General features: G+C 34.5%; 1 long non-coding RNA gene across 1 annotated transcript; it reads right to left on the bottom strand.

Annotated features, from left to right (window-relative positions):
- Nucleotides 1-667: 667 nt before the first annotated feature.
- LOC117323832 lies at nucleotides 668-7,083 on the bottom strand. The gene is made up of 2 exons (XR_004531839.1): nucleotides 6,670-7,083; nucleotides 668-5,472 (listed from the first exon to the last, which is right to left on the bottom strand). It is a non-coding gene; the product is annotated as an uncharacterized LOC117323832 (long non-coding RNA).
- Nucleotides 7,084-7,850: the final 767 nt, after the last annotated feature.

The following is a 7,850-nucleotide window of genomic DNA, read 5'->3' on the forward strand; positions in this document are numbered from 1 at the left end:
ACCTAATCAAAAAAAAAAAAAGTTGGGTGCTTCAGCTCAAATTTTCTCCAGGGTAGCCATTTTGAAAATGGGTGAATTTCGCAGTAAAAATTCTCAAAAATCTTAAATGTTTACCTGTTTATTATTATTACCTGAACTTTTGGGGAAAAAATCAATCGGACTTACGAAATTTATATCAACATTTCTTATTGATAGTTACCTATCAGGCTACATATCTATTTTCTCACTTCATAACATACTGGCCAATCAGTGGCTGCCAGACACACAGGGGCTGTTTCAAAAATATATTTTTTCAATTGGTTGGTTGTTCCCTATAAGGTACCAATGTTTGATAGTTATAGCATGCCTTTTGAATCATATACGCGAAACCTAGGGCTTCGGCATAGTGTCCACAGATTGATTACATTTATTGTTGTTAATATCTGTTAAAGGTGCAAAAAAGGTATGATTTCTATCAATGTTTGCTACAACTTTTCTTATATTGAAGGCTTGTCACATTGAATTAGCCGAGTTAATACAAGGAAGTCCAATGATTGTAGGGCAAATTGGATTTTTCATTTGAAACAGGATTTACTTTTGTTACTATACAAACGAATGATACATGGTATCCTCTTCCTGTGGTCAGGAGGTATCTAGAGTAAAAACAAATGATTACACAAGGCAAAAAATATTTCTGAAGACTTTTACTATATAGCAGTATATATACACAGGTATACAGTCAATTGTTACATCAAGTCACAGAAAATGAAACAAGGCAACTGTGAAGCTTTATCACCAAATTACCTTTGTAACGTAATATTGGAGCCGTACCATTTAATATGATAACCTTGTGTAGCAGTACAGGTATCACATATTAGTATAATGTTCTGTGGTGTTTTATCCTGTTCCTAGTTACCTGTCTACAGGTTTCTACTCTCATAACGAAAAAAAATTATCCATAGGGTTCTACTGTCTGTCACAAAGGAAAGAATTTTTGACACGGGGTCTTACTGTCTTAATGGAAAGAATTTACCAGAAACAAGGATTCCTGTAATCTAGCATTAGTTGATAATTCAGTATTTGGACAGCATCCATGTAACAAAACGACCGTCTAAACAGGATTAACACTACCATATCACAGTCTGCATGTGGAGGTAAAAGCCTCAATAAAAATTACACCAACTTCGGCTAGGGGGGGTTTATTGGAAGGAGCTTCAAGGCAACAACGTAAGGTAGGACAGGTCACAGTAGAAGAGAAATTGTTTTACTGGTCAATTATATTCTTTAATTATCTATAATGAAAACCAAACATATAGAAAATATTTCTTTTACAATTAAACAGTATTTCAGAAATTACCCTTATAAAAAATGTACAGTGTATTTGTTTCAAATAGAATTGTTGCTCCAATAGGTTTCTGTAGCTTATTATAAGTAAGTTGTATTTCAGAGATTTGCACCACATCATTACAAGCTAATCTAGGATAACATGCTGCACATAAACGTGTATTATTGGGAGATGACTAAAACCCAGATGAACTACTAAAGCACTAACAAATACTGAACAACGAAATGGTCCGATTAACAACCATAATGTATTGGTTTATTACTTTTTTAATCTTGGCGAACACCTATCACAAATAGCCTAATCAGGCAGTTAACTGGAAACACTTGTGTAATGTTGATGTAGAAAAAACATTTAAAAAATTCTGTGTGTATCACCTGACCAACCATGAGGTTGGTTTTTCCCAAGTCCGGTTTCCTCACACAATGACTCCAAATGCACTTTTAACCAACGAGATTAATTATTATAAGTTGACATGTTTCATTAATTTTGTAAAATAAATGAAGCTATACCTCTATCCCAAGTAGACAAAAGGATAATCACATCAACAATACTCTTAGTCTTATAACTTAATTAAAAATGTCACTGTGGTACATCGTAAATGTGCACCAATATGTGATGTCAATCAAAGAGAAAGCATTCATTGTGTATACTTGACAGAGAATTAATACAATCGGACAATTTCCTTTGTGAATGTTAAGACCAATTCAAATTTGCTCATACATTAGATGCATGTCTTTAATATGACATAATTAACCCTGATATGATCAGAGCATCGGATAGAAATTAGTATCAATCATTAATATGTCACAAAATGGATAGCAACCATAACAGATTTTGTGTGATCATGTAACCTTTCCAAAATGTACACTTAATAACTTCAGATCATGTGAGGCACACCACACCACACATTGGTTAAAATAGTATATCTTTAGTTACCAATGATAAAGTTAAGTGGAAAATATGGTTATATAGAATAACATTACAACAAAGGACCTGTTAAACAAAGGGACACCACAAATAGAATAAAGCCATTTAAACAAGGTCTACTCTGGAAATGATTCCCTATAACAGGACAATATCAACAAGCTAGTTCATGGCATGCTTTTTATTCTTAAAATATTTCATTCCAAAGCAGCCATTTAAATGAAATTCTGATTTCTATATACATGTGTCCATACTTAATATAGCAGTAATAACATCAACAAGTTAATGCAAGTATTGTAAAGGTAGTTAAACCAGGTAAATATGGCTACAACCTCTGGTGACCTTTGGCCTCCTTGTCTTGAGTAAATACATCATAAATAACCCCATTGCTAACAGTACATGCTTCCTGGGTAATTTATCAGACAACAGATTCCTAAACATTAAGTCCAGATAACTTTATATAAGTGTTCACCACCACCATCTTCTGAAATATGTCTGGAATTATACAGTACATACATCTAATGCAAGCAGGAATTGATACGGATAGTACGTCGTTATAGCTTCCTTAAGACCAGGATGTGATTCATTTGTTGTGGCAGAAACTCATATATATATATACACTAGTCTACTTAGAATGTGTTTTTTTCATATCACAAGAAAAATGACATGACAACCTATATATAACTGTTTCGACATAAAGTCAACATTGCAGTAATACCTAAACATTTAATGTCAACATTACAGTATCTGACACCTTAATACTTAATGTCAACATTATAGTATCAACTACACACTTAATGTCAACATTACAGTAATAACTAACAACTAAGTATCAACATTACAGTATCACCTTCACATTTAATGTCAACACTACAGTAATACCTTCACACTTAATGTCAACATTACAGTATCAACTACACTTACTGTCAACATCACAGCATCAACTTAACATTTACTGTCAACATTACAGTAATACCTTCACACTTAATGTCAACATTACAGTGATACATTCACACTTAATGTCAACACTATAGTATCAACTACACACTTAATGTCAACATCTCAGCATCAACTACACACTTAATGTCAACACTATAGTATCACTTTAACACTGAATGTCAGCATTACAGTATCAACACTTAATGTCAACATAAAAGTATCTTCTCAACACTTAAATAATTTCAGCATTACTGTAATATCAAAACAATGTCAACATTACGGGGATATCTAAACAATGTCAACATTACGGGGATATCTAAACAATGTCAACATTACGGGGATATCTAAACAATGTCAACATTACGGGGATATCTAAACAATGTCAACATTACATTATCACATCAACACTTAATGTCAACATTACAGTATCAACTACACACTTAATGCCAACATTACGGTGATATATAAACAATGTCAGCATTACAGTATCACATCAACATTTAATGACAACATTACAGTGATACCTAAACATTAATGTTGACATTATAATTACAATATCACTTAGAACAATGTCAACATTATAGTATAGTATACATGTAGTATTACTGTATACAACATTACAATAGCTGATTGAATATTATGTACGCTAATAACCATTATATAACAAAACAAAATAAAAACTCTAATGTATTCCTGTTCAATGTTAACATTAAAATGATCACAACCCTTTTTAGGTAAAAGGAAGGAGGATTTTACAAGTAGACAGAATATACATCAGACTAAGTTGGACCAATTCTATTTCCTCTAGGTCGAATCTGAATTGAACACCCTCACCAATACTCTGACATGTTAATGAGGATAAGAAGCTCTTGATAGATTAATGAGGATACAATATGTTAGTGCTCATCAAAGGGGTAACCCTATTGCTTTGTACATGTATTTACAATATCTACAACTCACTGAAATGTACTTCCAGTTTTATGTTGGACAGTACAGTTACAACAGTTATAATAAACATAGAAACCATTCTCAAAAATCACCACTTAACAAAACAAAACATAGGACTGGTGTCTTCTTAAATAACAATGATAACCCAGTCTATGTACATCCGCAGTAAACAATGTGGGAAGTCTCGGTAACTAGAAAAGGATGCCCACAACATCACTATGGCAAGTAGGACAGGAAATGTTGCTATAACAACAATTTGGGTGAACAATGAAAACTATATAGTCATTAAAATACAACAAAATAAATCACAGATAACGCTACAGAAACAGTCACCACGTGAGTAACTTAAAACAGCACTCTTTTCATCAGCAAGACGTCAAAAAAAAAGATATTTAACAATGATATTTGAGCTTGTAGTCCCAATAATGGGACAATCCATGTAAAAATCATATGTCTACTCTTCACTGGAGGACATTTTATGTGCATCACGAGGAATCCTCATGCATGAACAAAAATATTCCTGTTGTTAATAAATGTATACAACATTCCAAGAGATTTCTTCTATTGCTCTTCAGTTCCAGCCGTTACACCATTCTAATGAATATTAACATTTTAGTGAAAAATAGTTATATAAAAAAAATCTTCCTAGTAAAATGAGAAATCTTCCCAATATAAGTTATGTGATCCAAGTTGTAATTATAGAAAACTAATCTTCCTTTACAGAATACAGAATTTTTCATTTAAGACAGTGTTATGAATTATGGAGATTAAGAGAAAATTGTATGACATATTGTCATCTGATTTGGTCAGTTTGGTAATTCAAAAGTGAAGCCATTTAATTATTTCTGATATCCTATAAAATATATTACATTGGTTCTATAAAATTGTGATATCCTATCATTCCATTAAATAAGTGTCAAATCTGTACTCCAATTGATTTTTCTTCATTTTAGTTAGAAAACGAGGTACCTACTAGTAATCATCCCAAATCTGTTCTCGATGTAACCAGACCCCTGAGGGTAATCAAACCAAACAAAAGAAGGCAAACTGTTTAAAAAAAATCTACTTATTTATGAAATATATGTGAGCAGTTTTCTCCAAAATATTTAGGGAAATTGTTGTATAGACATGTTTTAGCATACGCAATAATAAATAACGAGATGTACATCCAATTCATCCATGCATAAATTTTTAAGAAGTTCATTAGTTTTTAATGGATAAATTATGAATTAGTGGTACAAGTACTATTTGTACAGTCTGTGTACTTACACACTACAGTCTGTGTACTGACATCACATCAGCCCGATATATACCGGTAACACGACGGAGTGTACTACCTGTAGTTATATATTCACTAGTCTGTGTACTGACATCACATCAGCCTGTGTACTGACATCACTACAGTCTGTGTACTGACATCACATCAGCCTGTGTACTGACATCACATCAGCCCGATATATACCAGTAACACGACGGAGTGTACTACCTGTAGTTATATATTCACTAGTCTGTGTACTGACATCACATCAGCCCGGTATATACCAGTAACATGACGGAGTGTACTACCTGTAGTTATATATTCACTAGTCTGTGTACTGACATCACATCAGCCCGATATATACCGGTAACATGACGGAGTGTACTACCTGTAGTTATATATTCACTAGTCTGTGTACTGACATCACATCAGCCCGATATATACCGGTAACATGACGGAGTGTACTACCTGTAGTTATATATTAACTACAGTCTGTGTACTGACATCACATCAGCCTGTGTACTGATATCACATCAGCCCGATATATACCGGTAACACGATGTAGTGTACTACCTGTAGTTATATATTCACTACAGTCTGTGTACTGACATCACATCAGCCCGATATATACCATTCTACCATGTTTGCTATGTAACGCCAGTTTTGATTGGTTTAAAACCATGTATTATTTTCCAATAACCCACGCTCGTGCCAATAATACACGGTAGTGAGTCACGGCTGTTACAATTTTATATATCTAATATTCACACATTTTATAAAAGGTTACTATAGCCGAGTGGGCTAATGGGTTAGTCTTTCAATAAATTTTTATCATGATGCGAGTTCGAATCCTACGGAGGCCCCCCCTTTTATTTTTTATCCTTTTTTTTATCCTTTTTTTTCAAAATCAATGCCATATGATAGATGCTCTTGATCGTAGTACTGTATTGCCTGTATATTTCATCAACAAATAATGCAATACTCCAGAAATAAATTACAAGGTTTTCTCGGGGTTTCTTTGTTTTTTTTCTATAAGAAAGAGGTCGATCTCAGAACTAAACAGTACATGGTAGAATAGAAATAATCAACTTTGACTCGTGTATTGTTGCAGGATATACAACTCGGACTCAGAAATTTGCAATTTTAATTAATAACTCAGGCCTGTGGCCTTCGTTATTAATTTAATTGCAAAATATCCTCGTCCTCGTTGTATATCCTGCAACAATACACGAATCATCGTTAATTATTTCTTAAGTAACACGACGGAGTGTACTACCTGTAGTTATATATTCACTAGTCTGTGTACTGACATCACATCAGCCCGATATATACCGGTAACACGACGGAGTGTACTACCTGTAGTTATATATTAACTACAGTCTGTGTACTGACATCACATCAGCCTGTGTACTGACATCACATCAGCCCGATATATACCGGTAACACGACGGAGTGTACTACCTGTAGTTATATATTCACTAGTCTGTGTACTGACATCACATCAGCCCGATATATACCGGTAACACGACGGAGTGTACTACCTGTAGTTATATATTCACTAGTCTGTGTACTGACATCACATCAGCCCGGTATATACCAATAACACGACCGAGTGTACTACCTGTAGTTATATATTCACTAGTCTGTGTACTGACATCACATCAGCCCGATATATACCAGTAACACGACGGAGTGTACTACCTGTAGTTATATATTCACTAGTCTGTGTACTGACATCACATCAGCCCGATATATACCAGTAACACGACGGAGTGTACTACCTGTAGTTATATATTCACTAGTCTGTGTACTGACATCACATCAGCCCGATATATACCAGTAACACGACGGAGTGTACTACCTGTAGTTATATATTCACTAGTCTGTGTATACTGACATCACATCAGCCTGTGTACTGACATCACATCAGCCCGATATATATACCAGTAACACGACGGAGTGTACTACCTGTAGTTATATATTCACTAGTCTGTGTATACTGACATCACATCAGCCTGTGTACTGACATCACATCAGCCCGATATATATACCAGTAACACGACGGAGTGTACTACCTGTAGTTATATATTCACTAGTCTGTGTACTGACATCACATCAGCCCAATATATACCGGTAACACGACGGAGTGTACTACCTGTAGTTATATATTCACTAGTCTGTGTATACTGACATCACATCAGCCTGTGTACTGACATCACATCAGCCCGATATATACCAGTAACACGACGGAGTGTACTACCTGTAGTTATATATTCACTAGTCTGTGTACTGACATCACATCAGCCCAATATATACCGGTAACACGACGGAGTGTACTACCTGTAGTTATATATTCACTAGTCTGTGTACTGACATCACATCAGCCCGATATATACCGGTAACACGACGGAGTGTACTACCTGTAGTTATATATTCACTAGTCTGTGTACTGACATC

Source organism: Pecten maximus, chromosome 3, assembly GCF_902652985.1.
Source record: "Pecten maximus chromosome 3, xPecMax1.1, whole genome shotgun sequence".
Classification (NCBI taxonomy): Eukaryota; Metazoa; Mollusca; class Bivalvia; order Pectinida; family Pectinidae; genus Pecten; species Pecten maximus.